At 48.0% G+C, this 20773-nt stretch overlaps 1 long non-coding RNA gene across 1 annotated transcript; it reads right to left on the reverse strand.

The window, feature by feature from the left end:
* Positions 1–280: 280 nt before the first annotated feature.
* Positions 281–12399, reverse strand: LOC131506831 (uncharacterized). The gene is made up of 3 exons (XR_009259167.1): positions 12227–12399; positions 2781–2925; positions 281–703 (listed from the first exon to the last, which is right to left on the reverse strand). It is a non-coding gene; the product is annotated as an uncharacterized LOC131506831 (long non-coding RNA).
* Between the last annotated feature and the right edge of the window lie 8374 nt (positions 12400–20773).

Consider the following 20773-nt stretch of genomic DNA (forward strand, 5'->3'; position numbering starts at 1 on the left):
GCGATAGAGCGTCTGGGGACTGTCGCCCTGACCATCTTTTGTCCAGTGGATGCTGGGGGCCACTGTTTGGAGGTGGGGGTTCTTTAATTGCACACCCAAAGTTTCAAGGTGGCAACATAGATAGGGTAACTAACCAGCAGAGAGATGGGGTGGGGCCTCATTAACTAGATCAGCCAGGTGACCGGGGACCTCACATGTGGCTCACCTGAGCAAGCAGCAGCCCCAATCCTGATTCTCTGACCCTCATTTGTTGAATAAGGCTACTGTATCTACTGACATATTTATTATATGTGCCCATATGTTCTAGGGATAGTGAGTCCATGACGAATAAGGCACATTCCTTCCTTCAATGAGCTCAAGATTTTGTCATCGTTTTCTTCTCAGTGAAATAACTGTGTAGGCTCTCTGGGTTGGAAGAGATCCTGAAAGACTGTCGAATCCATCCTTATCTAAAGTTTGAGGATCTTCTACAATATCCCTAGGAAAGAATCATCTGCTTGAATACATCTGGTGATGGGCACCTCACTACCACAAATCTTGACTATTGTAAAGCTCTTTCTGTGTTGGACCAAAGTTTGCTTTCCCTTACCATCCACTCCCTGGTCTTCCTCCTTGTCTCTGAGGCTGAGTAGAACGAGGGCGACCTACCTCCACAATCCTGTGTGAAGTAGTCTCTAACCCACTGGCAGGGCATAGTCCACACCTGTCAAATGGCAAAGGAAAATTAGGTAATGCTGAGTCCTGCCCCTCACCCAACCCCAGTACACCCACCAACCCGTACAACGCCTTTGTGTGAGTTAGAAAGTGGCGGCTCTCTCCAAGACTCATTACCGCCACCTGCTGGAAGACTACACCAAGCTCCTGTGTGGTGGACAGAACTGCGCCCCACTTCCTGGGGACCCTGCTCCTGCCAGCCCACAGCACTGTGGCTCTCTATTTTCTTCCATTTACTATGGGATGTGAGAAGAAAGAAGTCTCAGGAGTCTCAGCACAGAAAGGGGGTTGGTGATGTGTAAGTTAAAGCCAAAGTGATTTCTTGAATTTATTTTATAAGAACAAACAAAAAAGTCTTAAGCATCTAGATCAATCCTCTTAAATTTCAGAAAGCATCTCACAGTTCCAGATACTTTTAGCCTCTGTTCTTACCCCCTTTTGCTTTCTTGACTCTGCCTTTTTCATCTTCTTTCCTATGTTGATGCCTCATTCCCAGGGCCCGAACCCCTGCTGCCTTGTTCAGGATTGAATGGAGCAGGCGAGATAATGAATTATGGATCTTGCTGAAGAATAAGCCAGCTTTACCAATCTCTAACCCTGAGCCATGAGGGACAATCAGGAGAGACAAGCTCAATCATCCTCACTCCCTCAGGCTCTAAGGGCTGATCAGGGGACCCATGTGGTGCAGACAAGAGGCCCAATCCCATCCTCCAGTAGCTTCCAACCCAGTAGAGTATCTGACCTGGACTTGATACAGACATTTCCTTCTTGGGAGAAAAGGCCACTCTATCAGTCTGATTTATTCAGTTGCTTTCAACAAATGGCCGTCAGTGCCAAGAATACAGTACCACGCCCCGATTAGCCACAAGCTTTGGGCAACATGCAGACCTTTGTTGTCTATCCTGTTCAGGCCACCTGGGGATGCTGAGTGAGAGAGGGCCTGCCAGCCCAGTGCTCTCATTCTCCAGTCCCGCACGTCTTCGGCAACTCTGTGAAGTGCACTTTCGTGGAGATGACATTTGAGCTGGGCCGCGAAAGGTAGGTAGATTTGCAGAAGCGAAAGCAATCTGAGGTACCATGAACAGACGAGTGGATAAACCAGAGGTGGTCTACCCATACAATGGAATATTATTCAGCCTTAAAAAGGAAGGAAATTCTGACACGTGCTTCAAGATGAATGAACTTTGAGGACATTTGCTAAGGGAAAGAAGCCAGGCACAAAGGAACAAACACTGTACGATTCACATGAGTCAAATTCAGAGAGACAGAAAGTAGATTGGGGGTTCCCAGAGGCCCGGGGGAAGCAGACAGGGGAGTTAGCACTCAATGGGTGCAGAGTTTCAGTTTGGGATGATGAAATAGTTTTGGAGATGGATGGTGGTGATTATTGCACAACACTATAAATGCACTTCAGGCCACTGAATTGTACACTCAACAAGAATCAAGATGGTACATTTTAGATCACATATATTTTACCACGGTTTCTTTTAATTTTTTTTATTTTTTGAAGTTTTTTTTTTTTAACGTTTATTTATTTTTGAGACAGTGAGAGACAGAGCATGAACAGGGGAGGGGCAGAGAGAGAGGGAGCCACAGAATCTGATTCAGTCTCCAGGCTCTGAGCTGTCAGCACAGAGCCGACACGGGGCTCGAACCCACGGACCGTGAGATCATGACCTGAGCCGAAGTCGGACGCTCAACCGACTGAGCCACCCAGGCGCCCCACCATGGTTTCTTTTAAAAGTTAGGTGTATTTGGAGATTGGAGGCCAGTGGTGGCAGCACTCAGGAGGTGCAGCAAAGGCACAAAGCATCTCTCTGGTCCGTACCGGAAACTGAGTTTGAAATCCTCGGTACAAGCATTTACCTAGAGAAAGTCACCCCACGTATCTACGCCTCCGCCTTGTCCTCGGCAGAGTGTGGCAATGCTAATCCCTGACCGCTCGCTGTCGATGAGGACTAAGTGGAACAGCCTCTGTCAGCCTTCTAAGCCACAGGAGCGTGAAGCGGTGGCAGTGAAACCACTGCTGGTGGATGTGATGACAAGGACTTGGGCTGCACACTCACCAGATCCAGGTTCAAATCCCAACTTCTCCACAACTGGTTATGGGACCTTGATCAAGTCACTGGACCCCGCAGCTTGGGCTAATCTCATCTGTAAGGTGGGGTCAACATTAACTGCCCTCGGGAAATGCATCAGTCGGGGTCCAACCTGGAAAAAGAAATCTGTTCTGAGACTTAAAGCCATGGGATTTTTTTTTTAAGTTTATTTATTTATTTTGAGAGAGAGTGCATGTGTGAGCAGGGGAGAGACAGAGAGAGAGGGAGAGAGAATCCCAAGCAGGCTCCACACTGACAGCGGGGCTCCATCCCCTGAACCATGAGATCATGACCTGAGCTGAAATCAAGAGCTGGACACTTAACTGACTGAGCCACCCAGGTGCCCCATGGGATTCTACACTGAAGATTTGGTTAATCAGATGATGGAATTGGCGACAAGCCTGACAAAGGGCAGTGAGGTCCCCGGAGCTGAGCAGTGCAGGAAGACACCACCCTGCACCTGGGGGGTCAAAGAGGAAGACATGTTCCTGGAGCCCAGGAACCAGAAAGATCCAGAGAAAACGGGAATGGAGTGGGCCTGTTCAGAGGGAGCAAAGGCATGGAATTGAGGGCAAATAAGATAGGACAGAAGTGGGGTCTGCCCAGCACCTATCTTGCCCTTGTACTGCTACTGAACTCTCAAACAATTTTGCCTGAAGTGGGCAACTTTCCCTCATAATCCTAGCCCATCAGAAGCCTGAGGGCACGGAGGTGGCCAATGTGCACGCAGGTCCGCTCCTGGAGCAGGCCAGGTGGAGAGGGGAGGAGTACAGAGGGGCCACAGAGAGGTGTCTTGCACGTAGCATCCTGGAGACAGCACTGGGCCCTTGAACCTACAGGAGGGGCTGGAACCCTCTGGGTTCTCTGTCTCCACACGGGTCTGCACTGGTCAGATCCAGCCTTGGATTGGAAACCACAGAGGTGAGATCTGGTGAGTCCCGTCCACCCTGGAAGTTAATCCGGGGCTGACAAACTGGCCATCAGTTCTTGGACTTGGTCAGGGCTTGATGTGGCCCCACCTCTGCCTCTGACTCCCATTCAGTGCTGCCCGAGTGATCCACCTAATGGGTCACTTCCTCAGCCTCAGCCTGGTCACCTCCAGAGGCCCACCCAGCAGGGCTTTCAGCCGACCCCCAGTCTGGGTCCTTTCCATGCCACACAGGACTAACCCAGAGCCTCTCTGCACTACTATCCCTGCCACCGGAGGCTTTTCTTTGATGTGGCTTCTCCATGCTGGCTCCTCAGTCAGTACCCTGAGAGGCGACCCCTCCCACAGCACCACAAGAAGCAGAACAGGCCCTTATGATGTCACCCTCCTTAACTCACCAGCCCCTCTCGGAGCCTCGTGGGCGAGAACAAGCTGGTGTAGACCATCTCACCACTGGCTTCCTCCCACTCCTCACTCCTTCTCCAGTCCTCCAGAACCCTGGGAGCAGAAGGCATCGGCCTGCCCTCTATTGGGCCAGGCCACTCCCTGGGGACATACTTTCCTACTCTCTCGAGATGAGAGCCACCTCCCCCTGGCCCCCACCCAGTGCCCTGGAGGGTGAGGTGCAGGAGCAGGAAGCCAATGACCAGTAAGAAAAGAGGAGTCAGGAGGAGTTTTGTTCAGGTGATGGCAGACCAGCCGAGGCTGGGACCAGAGGGCAAAGGCACTGAAGCTGCCGGCTCACCAGCTGGAGGATTCTGAAGCTTAGCTACCTTTTCACAAGGGTCTGGGAGCCCTTGTGAAAGTAAAAGTGTCTTCTTTGCTTTGGATTCAAAGATTTGAACTGGGTGCGTTGGGCCTATATGTATTGAGGCAATGGATGTATGTGTTAACCAGAGAAGGTTAACGCATCTCCTTGAAGGAAGATCTTGAATGACCCGGTATCACAGCAGGCTCCAGCTTCCAGAGGGCCCTCACCCACAAACACCCGCTCAGGCCCAGCTAAATCTGCTATCTCAGTTCTCTGAATACCCTGATACTAACTGGGACCATGCCATCTTCCCCCTCCCCTCCCTGCCCATGTCCCCCCCTCTCTGGACCAATCATGCTCCCGGGAACCCTTCTCTCCTGCGTTGGGGCATCCTTCCTTCTGCCACAATGCCCGACATGTGCTCTGAGCGGACATTTGAACCAAGCCATCTATCCCCTAGAGGCTGTACCAACAACCACCATCGGGGACCATCACAGCACACCAGGCATCCACTGATGCAGTTCCTCTGGGGTGTGGACAGCTTTGAGGGGCCCCTCTCCCAGACACAGAATTAGATGACCTGTGTTTGAGTCCCAGCCACAATGCTGAACCACCCTGCATATGTCACCCAGCCACTCAGAGCTATAGTTCCTTCCTTCAATCAGGACACAGGAAACAGTGTACCTGTCCTGCCTTTCTCCCCAGACGGTGTCAGAGACCCAAATGGGATAACAAATGTCACAGGGCATTGCCGATCATAAATCAGCTGGCAAATATGAGGGAGGACTCTTATTATCCTTGGTGCTTTAACAGTGTCATATTGTTATGAACAGAAAGCTCTAAGTTCCAAAACTCAGCTCCAAAACTCTCCTGTGGACATCTAGCTGGTTGACAGGCTTCATCCACAGGCAGAAGAGTGAATTAGGAGGGGCCTTCAGATGCCATGGATTCTTCAAAATATGTCTATTTCAGTAACTGAATTACTGTTTTAAATTTCTGAAATGCCGGAGAAGCAAAAGCCGCCTCTGACCACGTGTTGCTGCCTCCCACCCTGTCTCCTGAACAGTCTTGCCCGAGGGGCCCCTCCTGGGTGAAGGGCAGACCAGGGCCTCCCTCTGCGGCTCCGCACTGCGCCGGGCCGGCCAAAGCCTGGCGCTTGGACCCGGTCCAGCCCGGATAACAACACAGCTCTCCTCTGAGCATTTGAGCCAATTAAAAAGACAAATGATCACTGGCTTATCTTCCCTCCTTCTCTGCCCCTCTCCCCCTTTCCACCCCCACACTTTAGGCCCTCCCCTCCAGGGAAATGGGGCTAGGGACCTCCAGGCTGTGATTCCCTTCTGGAACAACTAGGCTCCCCCAACCTTCTCTCCTCCCTGCCTCCCCCCCCTCCCCAGACCTGCCTGGGGCCTTTCAAGGTCTTGATGGATGGGGCTTCTCCAGCCTCCTCCTGGAGCTTCTGAGTGTTTCTGAGACCTTGCGCTGGTGGGCAGACAGTGGGGGCAAAGGAGTGGCCTGGGAGAGATCAGAGCAGAAAGGCCACAGGCTCAAAAAAACTTTTTAATGACAAAGCCTCAGAGTTTATTTTCAAGGTCTGGCCTTGGGGCCTAGAGCTTTCAGACAAGGCTCTAATTCTGGAGGGTCATTTGATATATTTACCCCGTGGTTAAGATGACCAGGTCCTCTGCTCTGAAGGAGGGCCAGCCTTCCCAGGAAAGAATAGGAGCTCTGGGAGGTAGAAAGCCCCTAGGTCTCATCCAGCCTCCAGCCCTAGTGAGCGCTGAGACCCAGAGTGAGTTACTAAAGCCCCAGGAGCCCGCACTCCCATTTGTCAAATGCCTACCTCATGGGAGGGTTAGAAGGAGCAAGATATCAGGCATTAAGTGCCTGGCATAGCACTGGGCACAGAAAAGGCATGCTATTAATATCTTTTCCCCACTGTGGCAACCTCAAGACATTTATTCTAATTTCTTTACGGCTCACACCTTCACCTCCTGTCATAACTTTAAGGGGCTCATAGGCATCATCAATAGAAAGTTTATCATGAAATCTAACTGAAAAAACAAACAAACAACTTTTGTTACATTCACACCCTGATGAACCACTATTAACTCTTCAAAACTCAGTCCAGCTGTCACCTCTCAGGCTGGTGCCTTCTCCACTATTCTCCCAGAACCTTGATCACACTTCCGGTCTTACTCTGAAATATTGTCAATTGTTCCATTCAATTAATCAATATTTAGTGACTGTTTGCCACGTGCAAGGGACACTGCCAGTTCCAGAGGACACTTTGTGAACAGGATGCAGGAAATTGCCATTCTCCTGCAGCAAATATTCCAGTTGGAGGAGACAGACATAAAAAAAAAAAAAATTAAAAAAATAAAAAAAAATCTAAAAACTAAGCAACTTGTCTGCCTCCTAGACAGTAGACTTCTCGTCTTCTTCCTCTTCAAATTCTAAGAAACCACGCAGTGCCGACAGAGTAGAAGCCCAGCAGATGTTAATTCTCCTCTCTAGACCACGTTTAATTTTCCATGTTTCTCTCCTCTGGGAAGATGAGTAAGGCCTGTTCACAGGCCCTCTTGGCGGTCAAGGTCCCTCGCTCCTTAGGTCTGAACAGCTCTGAGTGCCCTGTTTCATGGACACACAAGCAGACTCAACAGCCCGCCCTGATACCGACAAAGTTCCACCAGACTCTCGCTGCCTCTGGGGTAGAGAGCACAGCAACGAGTCTCACCCACTGCTCCCCACGGGGATGGGACCCCGGACACAGACACGGGGTAAGGGCTCGCTCCAGGGTTGTGTGTGCAGGCTGGAAGGGACTCCTGCTGACAATCAGAAACTGCCTGCTGAGGCCCGGAGCCGCTTCCCAGAGGACCCCCGCCAGGCAGGAGCTGGTTTCCTTCCTGTTCCCGGCTGCAGCCAACTTTTTGTAGAGGAGCATTTGGGGTAATGTTTGGCTCGGCCAAGGCACAGAGTCGCTGGGGTCCTAGCATGATTAAACTAAAGAAGAATTCGGAGGTCAGCCGGCTCCACTCCCCCATTGATGGAGAAGACAACTGAGACCCAATGTAGGGAAGAGTCATATTTTAATAGGATCTTGCAGACCACCTACTTCAGGAAAGGAAAACTCCTGGATTTCAGGCTCCTAATCCATTTTAGCGCACATCACCTTGATCAATTGTGGCACTCTCCCTGCTGAACCGTGACAAGGTTCCCAGTCTTCTCAACACGAACCCAGGCACGCACTGCCCACCTAGCACTGGGAACAATAATGACAATAATGATCATGCCTCTGTATACTGGAAACTCATTCTGTGTCCGAGGTCCCCCAGCTAGTAACCACTGCTCACATAGCCTTTGGCCCTTGGTCAGCCAGCAAGGAGGACAGGAGTGCAGAGAAGCACACACATCAACCCAACACCTCATTCTGAGCCACGGGCACCAACACATTTTCTCAGGACTGTAGTACATCAGGGACTCAGCCCCCACCATGCTAATCATCTTCATGTTAGTTACTATTTGCTGAATATCTACTACACATCAGGTATAGTGCCAATAATTGATATACACAATCTCATTTTCATCCCCAGAGCAGTCCTACAAAGTAGGCATTATTGCCTTCATTTTACAGGTGGAAAAACTGAGACTCGGAGAAATTAACCAACACCCACGAGGTGGAGCAGCTCATCCGTGGCAGCATCAGAATCTGGACTTGAATGTGTCTGACTCTCTAGCCCGTGTTCTATTTTCCCGTGATTCATGCCTCTTCCCAGGAGTGGTCACCCCCAGCGGAAGGTGTTGGGGAAGGGCAAGGTGCTCCTAGGTTTGTGGGTCCAAGAGCCGCTGCCAGCACAGACCCTGGCTCATTGAGGAGATGTAGCAGCTGAGGCAGGGGGTGGATGGATCAGGCCCCTAGCCAGGGCATACGCTCCCACCTGCACCCCCTTCCATTCCTTCCAGCCACCATTCATCTCAAGCAGCTGCACTGTAAGCACATTGAGGGCAGGGCTTGTTCCCAAACCTGCTGGGTCCTGCCCATCCCAGGCGTGGTGGAGGAAACAGTGCCCGAGATCTAAGTCAGGAGAGTCCGTTTAAGTCAACTCTGCCACAACCCTGTGTGATCTGGAGCACCCACGAAATCCCCAAGCCATCAGCTTCACCTGAGAAATGAAAAGTGCCAGAATCTCCTGTCAGGCATTGTTGAGGCGATCAAAGGAGCCCATGCGGGCAGAGAGCAGCCCGAGGGTTTGTTCCCAGATGCAAACACACCACCTAACAGCTGAGCAACGCTTGCTGAACCTCCGTTTCTTCACCTGCAAGATGGGGGTACGGACGGACAGTCAAATCTGCCCCACCCTCTACCTTGCAGATCCAATGGAGGGATGTCTGTGAGGCAACTCTAGGTCATGAAGCACCAACCACCTGGTGTTCGCCACGTGCTGCATAAGTAGCCACCGCCTGACGAAACAAAACCTCCTTTCCAAAGTAGCAGTGTTAATGGCACAAGACCAGCAGTTAAAAAATGTTGCCAGCTGCTGCTGGTGGTCCTGCGAATGTCCTTGTGCATTCCCAGGATCCCAGATGATTGGCCCCTTGGGAATGGGGCTCTCAGGCCCTTCCCCAGATTGGGCTGTTTGTCAGGACCATCCCCTTCAATGCACTACAAGCAACTAGAACCTTCTGGCTCTCCCTGGGCGGCTGCAGCTGCTGCCTGAGACATCTCCTTGCCCTTGAGAAGGTAGCTTGCCAATGCAAGTTTAGTCTGAAATTCCATCCTGGGGCCTCCCCCTGCGCTGGGCGTGAGGCCTTGAAGACGCTGTGTGCTGTGTGGGCTGGACCAGGCGAAAGTAACAGTGCAAGAGAAAGAGGGACAAGAGGGGGAGACCGTGAGCACAGCGAGAGCCAGGGGTTCAAGGCCGGAAAGCACAGTGCAGACTGGAGGCTGCCAGGATCCCTCTTCTGGCTGAAGCAATTGTTAGTGGTGATGAATAAAAACAAGCCTCTTCCGTAGCCCCTTCATCTTATGACCTCAGATTGTTTTCCCAATACAAGTCCCCCTCACATCCTTTGTCCTGGAATAGCAGAAATGCCCTCGTGACTCCAGCTGAGAACTTTTCAGGCCTTTGCCCACATGTCATCCAAATCTTTTAAATGGTGGACACTTGGGGTCGTTCCTCACCACCTTCCAAAGCCACAGCCTGCTCCGGTTTAGTTATGGACTGAGTCGTGACCCCTCCATTTTCTTACGTTGAAATCCTAACCCCCAGGATATTAGAATGCTACTGCATTTGAAGATAGGGTCTCCAAAGAGGTGACTGAGGTTACATGAGGTCATGGGGGTGGCCCTAATTTGACATGACCAGTGTCCCGGAAAGAAGAGGAGATTAGAACGCAGACGTGTGCAGAGGGAAAGCCATGGGAGGACCCAGGGAGAAGATGGCTACCTGCAGGCTAAGAGAGAGAGGCTTCAGAAGAAACTAGCCCTGCAGATACCTTCGTCTCGAGCTTTCAGCCTCCAGAACTGTGAGAAAATCAACCTTTTCTTTTTTTCATAAAGGTCTATTGCATTATTGGTGGGAAGTGCATTTAACAGTTAAATACATTTAAATAATGTATCGGTGACTGCACAACTGCAACATTGGTAACTAGATAGATAACCGATTCAACTAGAAACCAGCTAACAAGTAACTGTCTAAATATTTAAAATACAGCTCTTGTTTAGATGCTCCTTTGTTTTGATCACCTTCTTGGGGGAGAAAAGCCTGCTGATCAGTCACACTGGAAATATATTAAGGCCAAATCTTCTGATATCCATTCCCAGAGGTTTCTTTCAGCTGGATTAAGCCTCCAACTCCAGGGCAAGCCCAAGTTTGTGGCCTCCAGCATCAATGCTCTTCCCGTCTACCAGAGCAGACAGTGTAAGCTTGACACCAGGCCTCGAGAAAATCAACTTCTATTGTTTAGGCCACCTAGTCTGTAGTAATTTGTGACAGCAGCCTGAGCAAGCTAAGAATGATTTCACTCAATTCAAGAGATACAAGCTGCCCGGCCACGGTTTGCCAGGTACTGGGCCAGACAGTGTAGATTGAAAGATGAGAAAGTCACAGTCCCTGCCCTCAGGTGGCTCACAGTCCAAGGCAGAGGCAGATAATTTCAAGGAAAGAATTCATTTTGGGGGGTTCAGAAGTATGAGCACAAAGTATGAGGTGATTAGTTATGTGGGACTATCAAGGAATACTTCTTAGAGGAGGGGAAACCTGAGGAAATTTTAAAAGGATGGAAGGGCGCCTGGGTGGCTCAGCTGAGCATCTAACTCTTGATTTCGGCTCAGGTCATGATCTCATGGTTCTTGAGTTCGAGCCCTGCATGGGGCTCTGCACTGACAGCCCGGAGCCTGCTTGGGATTGTCTCTCTTCTTTTCTCTCTGCCCCTCCCCTGCTTGTTCTCTCTCTCTTTCTCTCTCAATAAATAAACATTTACAAAAACAAATAAAAGGATGGAAAAGGCTGGACCATTTACCAGGCAGAAAAGAAGAGTGACTGAGTGTTTGGCGGGCACTGACACATGAAGAGACTTGGCAAATTTGGGAAATTATCCAGATGATTCGGGAAATTATCCAGGATCAAATGAAGCACAAACTGTGGCAGATAATGGAAAACCACGTAACCTCTCTGAGCTTGGTTTCTTCATCTGTAAATTGGGAATAGTAATATTTCACACAGTTGACATGAGAGTCAAGTACAACAATGGAGAATATTTTAGGGCTGAGCACTCAAATCTTACTTCAAATAAACTCATCATAAACCCTTTAAATTTCAAATTCTACTCACCTCCTCCCACTACCACCTGTAGTCTTCATTTGTCATGGGCATTCATTAAACTAGGCCAAGCCTGATTTTTTTTAATAAGTAAAAAAATAAAGCTTTAGATTTAGATTTGCAGCAAAGTTGCAAAGAAGGTACAGAGAGTTTCCATATACCCCCACCCACTTTCCCCCATTGTTAACATTTGATATTAATATAATACCCTTGGTACAATTAAAGAACCAATAGTGATACATTATTATAAGCTATTATTATTGATACGTTATTATTACCTATAACAAACTATTATTAATTTATTCAAATTTCCTTAGTTTTTACCTCCTTAAAATCCTCTTGCCTGTGACAGTTCTGGCCTGATTCTTTTATTCCAAAACTATAACATTTGCTAAGAAAAGTACCAAGGCACAGAAGTAGGGAGTGGGGGAAAGAGTTGGAAGATTTTCTGAGAAAAATGTGATCTTTGTCAGTATTGTATCATTTGGCTTATCAGCAACGTACATCGGTTACAAATGAGACTTCTCCTTTCACTGAAAAATTGTCTAAGAGCCTGTTCTGGTTGTATTCCCAGCTCATTTTACCCTTTGCACCAAATATAATAAATAATTTATATTATTAAATGCACAATTTTAGGATTCTTCCCAGCCTGAGTCCTTTCTGCCTTCCCAAAAACCCTTCTGTAATCCAGGTGTCCTGGGTCCTCGGACCATCTGAGCCCTCCGGCCCCCACTGGGTGGAGAGGTGAAAAGCCGCCTCCCTTCCTGAGGCCCGATGCACCAATGGGGTGGAGGGAGAAGACACAGCTGCGCATGCTCAGTGGCGTCGATTCTCTCTCAGTACCTCCACTGTAGCCCACGGGTCCATGCCCAACGCCTCATGGTTGGATAAGAAGCTCCCACTCTAAACCGACCCGGGTGGCCTCAGAAGTGGAGTGGGCTGGCATGGGAGTGTTACTGGTTGTGCGTCATAAACAAGGTGGAGGAATGCCCGCTGCAGGCGTGGGCTCTGGGTTGCTCCAGGAAGCACCTCCCCCAGGTTGCAAGAGTGACCATAAAAGGAAAGTGCCTCACTGGTTTGCCAGAACAGCCTTCTCTGTCCAGAACACTAGGTGCTAGGACTCTGTCCATTTACAGGTTCCACGTCAAGGCCACGTCACAGTGCCCAGGAACCGGAGAAGAACTTGCTGGAGAGGCAAAATTTATGAGCCTGGAGCTTCAGAGAACAGCAAACCCCACCTCCCACTCCAGCCACACTGGCTGGCTTCAAGGCTGTAAGGAATCACAACATCACACCCTCAGCTGAATGCATCCCCCACCCCCCGCCGCCGCCCCCCGTCTTTTGATGTTGTTGCTGAAATGAAAGAACTTTTTAAATGGTTTGAATCATTGTAAAAAGCAAAGAAGTGAAAACTCTTGAACACTGCTCCACCTCTGTCCCTTCCCAAGGGTAACTGATGCTATCGGCTGAGTATGTGTCCTTACAGACCTTTTTCAATGGATTTACATGCATGTATGAGTACATTTAGAAGTAGAGTATACCCTCTCTCTGACCCTCCTCCGTTCATGCTCTGTCTCTCTCTGTCTCAAAAATAAATAAACGTTAAAAAAAATTAAAAAAAAAAAAAGAAGAAGAAAAAGGGGCGCCTGGGTGGCTCAGTCAGTTAAGCGTCCAACTTTGGCTCAGGTCATGATCTTGCGGTCTGTGGGTTCGAGCCCCGTGTCAGGCTCTGTGCTGACAGCTCAGAGCCTGGAGCCTGTTTCAGATTCTGTGTCTCCCTCTCTCTGACCCTCCCCCGTTCATGCTCTGTCTCTCTCTGTCTCAAAAATAAATAAACGTTAGGGGCGCCTGGGTGGCGCAGTCGGTTAAGCGTCCGACTTCAGCCAGGTGACGATCTCGCGGTCCGTGAGTTCGAGCCCCGCGTCGGGCTCTGGGCTGATGGCTCGGAGCCTGGAGCCTGTTTCCGATTCTGTGTCTCCCTCTCTCTCTGCCCCTCCCCCGTTCATGCTCTGTCTCTCTCTGTCCCAAAAATAAATAAAAAATGTTGAAAAAAAATTAAAAAAAAAAGAAAAAAAAAGAAATAAACGTTAAAAAAATTTTTTTTAAATAGAAGTAGAGTATATTTCTAATATACTTCACTAGTATGCGAGATAAGCTATTCTAATATACTATTCTCATCTACTAGAAATAGAGTATAGACATAGGGTTTCTAAAGTAAGAATGTCATATGATTTATATCACTATTTGCTTACAGAAATTTGGGGGGGTTCTCATTTTTTTTCTATATAAACCATACTGTAATTGAATATGTGCCCCTTTTTAAATTTTAGACAAGGCTGGTGGGTGTCCATGTCCACACTAGGGCCAGATGACCATGCATCTTTCTCTTTGTGCTGGAAGCAGCAAGAGACCACCTCTTGCTATGCATATTTGCCCAGTGTGGCTCGTGTGGAGTGGCCAACAGCACCCAATGTCCTTCCCAAGTTGTCTCTGCTTCCACAAATACAGCTCAGGAGTCATTAAAAAGGTTGGTATTGTTGAATGGCATTCCCAGTTTAGGCTTCAGGCTGCTTAGCCTGAAGATGATCGTAGAGATAATATAGACATTGCATTCCTGTGCCGTGACTGTCCTAAACAAATGATCATTACCCTGTGACAAACAACAGAAATGTGTTCTCTCACAGTTTTGAAAGCCAGAGTCTGAAGTCAAGATTTTTGCAGGGCCATGCTGTCTTTGAAGGCTCTTAGAAGAGCACTTTCTAGCTATTTCCAGCCTCTAGTGGCTCCAAATGTTCCTTAGTTTTTGCCTATATCACTCCATTCTCTGCCTCTGTCTTCATGTGGCATTCTCCTCTATGTGTCCACGTCTTTTCTTCTGCCTCTTATAAAGACACTTGTCATTAGATTTAGGGTCTACCCAGCCTTATCCAAGATGACACGATCTCAAGATCCTTAAGTGTATCTGCAAAGACCCTGTTTCCAAAAAAAGAAATGCACAGGTTCTGGGGGCTAAGACCTAGACATATCTTCTTTAGGCCACCATTCAACCCACTACAGGGATCATTAGCTCAGTCCTCCACTTCACAGATGAGAGCACCCCTTCCTTCCAGAGGATGATAAATGCTATGGAAAAAAATAAAGCAGACGAGAGACACAGGGAGGTGCCAGGCTAAGGGTGGTTTTCCTCTTTCAAATAGGGTGGTCAGGGAAGGGCTCTCTGATAACATGACATTGACCAAAGGACTGCAGAAGCAAGGATGTGAGTCATACAAGTGTCTGAGGGCAAAGCCTTCTAAACAGAAGGGACAGCAAGTGCAGATCTAGCCTCTGTGTTCCCTTAGCATTTTGTTCCTATTGTTGTAATAATTTTCCACATTACTTTTCCTTTAACCATATACATATTGGTCTCCAGGATTAAGCTGTGGGTTCTTTGAAGACAAAAACTGTATCTTTCTCCTTGTAGCAACCCCAGCACCTAGCCTAGCACATAATGCATGCTACATGGTCAGTAAATATTTGATGAGAAAGCAAATGAATGACAAAAAGAATAAAGAGATGCATGGCTTAAATGGCTTACCACAGAGGTCACAGAGCTAGTCAGGGGCAATGCCAGGACAAGAACACCAAAAGCTCCAGTTCTCATGAGAAAGCAAGGTGATGCATTTCAATGAAAGCTCATTGTCTAGCTGATTTTCCTTAAAGAATCAATTGTATCAATATGGATTGAGACACACAGAGTAGATGTGAGCAGATTATGGGACAGAGCCACAAGCCTCCTCAAGTTATAGGCTTTTTTGAGTAAGAATATCCTCACTGCTCTAACCCCAGGAAACAGTTCATAAATGGCTAGTCATGGGGCCAGAAAGAAGAATGGACAAAATCAACAAATTGGGTGTCTCCTGGAAGTCAATCAGATTCCAAGGAATAACCACTCAAGAAACCAGGTGGCTATGGGAGGAAGTAGGGGATATGACCTGCAGTGCTGGACAGTTGGGTCAGCTGATTATCAGCAGGGGCAGTGGTAGTTAAAAGTGAGACCTGGACCAGCTTGGAGGGTGGGAGTCAAGGCCATCATGAATAGAGCCAGGTGAGCTCAGCTCAGCAGGACCTAGAAAATAACTGCAAGTGAATGTAAATGAGACAGGAAAGGATTTATGAGGTCCAAAGCCAGGAAAGGGAAAGTCAAGAACACAGGTAGAAAGATGGTTGATTACACAAAGCACAGGTCGAAGAATTTGCAGGACCTTGGATAGCTCCACGGGAGGTTCTGTTGAGGGGCATTGGATGACTAGGCTTTCAGCCTCCAAGCCCCAAGGGTGAACATTTGGAACCACCTCTCAGAGGGAACTCTGAGATTTAAAAGGCCTTGAACAGGGGCGCCTGGGTGGCTCAGCCGGTTAAGCGTCCGACTTCGGCTTACGTGATGATCTCACAGTCCGTGGGTTCGAGCCCCACGTCGGGCTTTGTGCTGACAGCTCAGAGCCTGGAGCCTGTTTCAGGTTCTGTATCTCCCTCTCTCTCTGACCCTCCCCCGTTCATGCTCTGTCTCTCCCTGTCTCAAAAATAAATAAACGTTAAAAAAAATAATAAAATAAAAGGCTTTGTACAATCATGGTAGATCTAACACTTTCATTGTGAAGAACAGAATGGCTGGTACTCTCTGAACACATTTTCCGAAAGTAGTGGCTCTTTCATCATGTTTAAGATGTGTTGACCTGACTGATGGTAGTTAAAACCACAATGAGACGCCAGAGAAATTAGTGGTCAAAGGAGGGGCCTTAGCTAAAGTTCCAGATCTCCCACCCTCAATGGTACAGACCCCACCCCTGGCTTGCCTGCTCCAGTTGTTGGACCCTGTCTATGTCTTCAGCATGGGCTAATCTTCACCTCTTCAGGAATCCCCAGGCATCTATCTCCAGGCCATGCTAGTGCATCTGTGATGTGTCAACGTGAGCACGGACTTTGAAACCACGTAAAAGCAGAGCAAGTTATTTCACTTCTTTGAGCCTCTACTTTGACACTTATAAAGTAGAGACAATAACATCTTGCAAAATGATTACTAAAACTACACAAAGAACCTGGCATGTAGCAGAGGTTCCATGAGGAATCACTATTGGTAGGATTGAGGCCACTCCCCGTCCTTCTTAGGGTCACACTCGGGGTCCAGTGTACAGCTCTCAGAGGTGGCATTGTCTTTCTCCCCAGAGTTTTCATCCCTGACACATCCCACCCAAGTGTGAAGCTCAAGTCCAGGTAGGATCTTGAGACGTGATAGAAACAGATAGCCAGAGGTGGGATTTTAAAATGCCAGTGGAAGAACTCAGTTGCTTAAGAATTGCTCCATACACCAATAAAACACAGACAGCAATAACTGCATAGACTTTGAGAATGGCTGATGAGGAACTCAGTGACAGTATCATCTCAGTGATAGTATCGCCTCAGTGACTGTATCACCTGCCTTCAGAACCAGGCTAGTTCACTGGGGTGCCTCCTTACCAACAGAAAAATTCTGGTGGGATCATTTGTGACTAAAAACTTTACCCCTGGAAGGAAGAGAAGCCAGAGTGCCCAAATCAGACAGATCTGAATCCGAACCCTGTCTCTGGTTCTCATAACTCTGTGGCCTTGGGCCTCACTGCACCTTGGCTTCCCCATCTGTGAAATGGAGGGCTAATCCCTACTTCAAAGAGCTATGGTGAATACTAAATAAGAAGATATGTCTACAGTTCCTATAGATAGTAAGCAGTCAACAATCATTAACTCCTTATCTTCCTTCCGCCAGGAGTAAATATCAAGATTTTGAGAGGGGTTGGGGGGGAAGGCTTGGCTTTTAGATTTTGTTGTAAGCTTTATTTTTTCTTCTTTTTTTTTCAAACTTTTTTAGCGTTTTTTATTTTTATTTTTGAGAGACAGAGAGAGAGAGAGAGAGAGAGAGAACATGCAGGGGAGGAACAGAGAGAAAGGGAGAGAGGGAATCTGAAGCAGGCTCTGTGCTGACAACAGAGAGCCCAATGCGGGTCTAGAATTCATGAACTGTGAGATCATGACTGGAGCCAAAGTTGGTCGCTTAATGGACTGAGCCACCCAGACACTCCTTTTTTTCAATTTTTTAATTATTTTACTTTTTATTTTTTCAATTTGAATCGTAAGCTCTCTAACTGAGCTGGACCATGTTTTCTCGCTTGTCATAGGCAAAAGTAGAATCACAGAGCTGAGAAAACTTCAGCAATTATCTATTTCAGTACCTTTATTTTAATGAATAAAATGAATCAACGGGGTGCTAGAGGTGACATGGTCTTCTGTTTTGCAACTCCTTTAGCTGCAAATGACCAAAATCCAACTCAGACAAAGTTAAGTACGAGTGAAATATTTGGGACATCATATGCTGCTGGACCTCATGCAGAGCCAGGGTTGGGGGTTAGGGAGAGGCTGGGCAGAGAACATTCCCCCTCTCCACTGTTGGCCAAGTCACCCAGCTGATTAGTGGGTATACACTCCGGCGTTCTGGTTCCTAATCCAGTACTTTTCCCCTTCCATCTGCTCACATTCCTAGACTCATTGATAGACCTTATTTACTGGTGGTGGCAATGATTTCTGCTATTTCAACCCCTTAGGAGATGTGGGGGCCTACAGTTCACATTTGGAGAACAGTCAACCAGAATTTGTGGTGAGATCCACCTGCAGCCATGGTCAAGACTGGGGGCTCCTTGGTACTCCCTGTAACCACCTAGCTGGCCCGCCCCACACATCCAAAGGTGTGCTGGTGGCAGTATTGTTCTCGACATTCCAGCTAGCAATGGTGTCAACACTAAACTATATCTCTTGTCAGGAATTCCAGAGCCTCAAAATAGACACACTAGACAAGCACACTATACACTCACACTGTTATCTGCCTGTGAATCCAGCTGTGCCTGTCTAAGAAAACACATCAGGTTGATTCTTTAAAGTGACTGTTCATACATCTGGTGCTATCTTCATAGTTTATACACCTTCCAGCATGGTCAATCCAATCCTCCACTCCCATCGAAACAGCCAAACAGACCTTAGCACCAGCTGATTTGGACTTGTGGTCAGTCCACAAGGAACACTTGGATGGCTGGTATCGTAGAATGTTTGAGCTGAAAGGAGCCAAAGAGATTGTCCAGGCTTTCTTCCATTTGACAGATGAGGAAGTTGAGGCACAGGGAGAACCATGTTACTTCAGGGCAGCCTGGTCTTGCCCAAGTGCTGGCCTGGGGGCAGGGTGGCCACCACAAACAGAACACTCAGGCTTTTCATGAATTCCCTCCAAGGCCATTCAAGTCCTGGGGGGTGCTGGACCTGAAGTCCTTCTGTCTCACATGGACCAGGAGTGGGAAAGTCATCTGGCCTCAAGGGAAGTCCAAGCAGAGCCCTGGTGTCCAGGGTCCCCTGATCCTCTGATGCATCCCCCACCACCCCCTAGAACAAACTGTTGGGGCACTTGGGAAACCTGGCTTGGCCAGCTGTTCCTTGTCTATCTGAAGAGCTGAAATTCTAGTAGGGATGATTTATGAGTTTCTGAGCGAGGGGAATAGGAGCCGCACTTTCCCCTGACACAGAGCCTGGTCCCGCGGGTGCCGGGATGAATAATGCTCTCCTGTGGGGCAAAGGGCTCTTGTCTGAGTCAAAGGATGATTTAACTCCTCAGGGAGCCAGCATTCCCTCCAATAACTCACCCTCCTTGAGAAAGGGAGTGGAGTCCCCCTGTCCTGTCGGCGTCTGCACCCACTCAGGGCAGGAGGCGCCTCACGAGCAATCAGTGAGGAAACCCCATGGTTGGCATCCTTCAGAACAAGGCAGGGGCCAGCAGGCATGCACAGGGAGCAGGCCAGTGTGCTGATGGCTTGGGCAGCGGCTGACCCAGGCTGCTGAAGGGAAACACCCAGGGAAAGAAGGAGCAGACTTAAGATGGGCTGATTCAGGGCCAGGCCAGGACAACTGTAAAGGATACAAGAGTATTTGAACCCTGGATAAAAGAACTTCCCAACAATTAGATTTGCACCCGACCCCTTATAAAGAATAAACTGTCTTTTGAGGCACCTGGCGAGGATGTGGATACTGCTAGTAGAGTGTAAAATCACGCAACCACCATGGAAAAGTGTGACGGTTCCTCAAAAGATTAAACATCAAATTACCATTTGATCCAGCAATTCTATTTCTAGATATATGCATAAAAGAATCAAAAGCAGAGGTTTGGGCAGATATTTGTACACCATGTTCACAGTAGCATTAGTCAGTAGCCAAAAGGTAGAAGCAACCCAAGTGTCTACGAACAGGTGACGGAGAAACAAAGTGTGGCCTATCCATGCAGTGGAATATTATTTGGCCCTAAAAGCAAAGGAAATTCTGACACGGGCTACAATGTGAATGAACCTTGAGGAGAAGGACACAAAAGGACAAAATCCTGTATGCCAGTCACAAAAGGACAAATCCTGTATGATTTTGTAAGCCACAAAATTTTGTAAGCCAGTCACAGAAGGACAAATCCTGTATGATTCCACTTATATGAGGAAGCTAGAGATGTCAAATTCACAGAGGCCAAAAGCAGCAAGGGTGTTGCCAGGGGCTCTGTGAAAGGGGGAGTGGGGAGTTAATGTTCGAGGGGGACAGTTTCAGTGGTGCTGATGAAGAAGTTCTAGACTTGAACAGTGGTGATGGCTGCAGAGTCATGTCAATGTACCTAAGGCCACTGAACCATACAGGGAAAAATGACTAAAATGGTAAATTTTAGGTTATATCGACTTTACCACAATATTTTAAATGGGAAAAAGAATTAAGGTCAATAATCACAAAAGAAGGGACTCAGGCTTCTCAGGGACCCAGATGACTCTGAAATTAACAGGGCTTTTTTTTTTTTTTTTTTTTTTTAATCACTGGGGAGACTTACGGTTAACTTGAGAGAAAAATGGGATGGGAACACAGACTCTGGATTGTGTCCAGTGCGGGCCCTCTTGCCCAGGGCAAGTGTCGCACGGTCTTTGGAAAATAGATGCAAATTTTGTACCAACTCTGACAATCCACTTCCTCAAATCACTCTCTTGCGAAGCGTCTCCTCCTGATAACTTTTCTGTAGTGGTAATAATAATAATTATCAAAATAATCATGGCTAACATTTATCTAGCATATACTCTGTGCCAGTCACTGTGCTAAGCACGTTGTATGCACTGTTCCTTTAAAACCCACAACAAACCTAGAAGGTACTGTTATGATCCCCTTTTATAGATGAGAAAAACTGAGACGCAATGCAATTGAGTACCTCGAGCCACGGGTGTGTCCAGAGCTCACTCTCCCACCCAGCACGTTCTCCAGACCAAGGGGCTTGAGAGATGGGATGAAACTGGTATGAGGGTGGCATTTGAACTGGGCCTTCAAGGAAAATGAGGCTCTAGCCATGAACCTAGGCGTTGGACTCATTACTTAACTTCCCTGAGCCTCAGCC

The sequence above is a fragment of the Neofelis nebulosa genome, chromosome 3 (genome assembly GCF_028018385.1).
Source record: "Neofelis nebulosa isolate mNeoNeb1 chromosome 3, mNeoNeb1.pri, whole genome shotgun sequence".
In the NCBI taxonomy this organism is placed as follows: domain Eukaryota; kingdom Metazoa; phylum Chordata; class Mammalia; order Carnivora; family Felidae; genus Neofelis; species Neofelis nebulosa.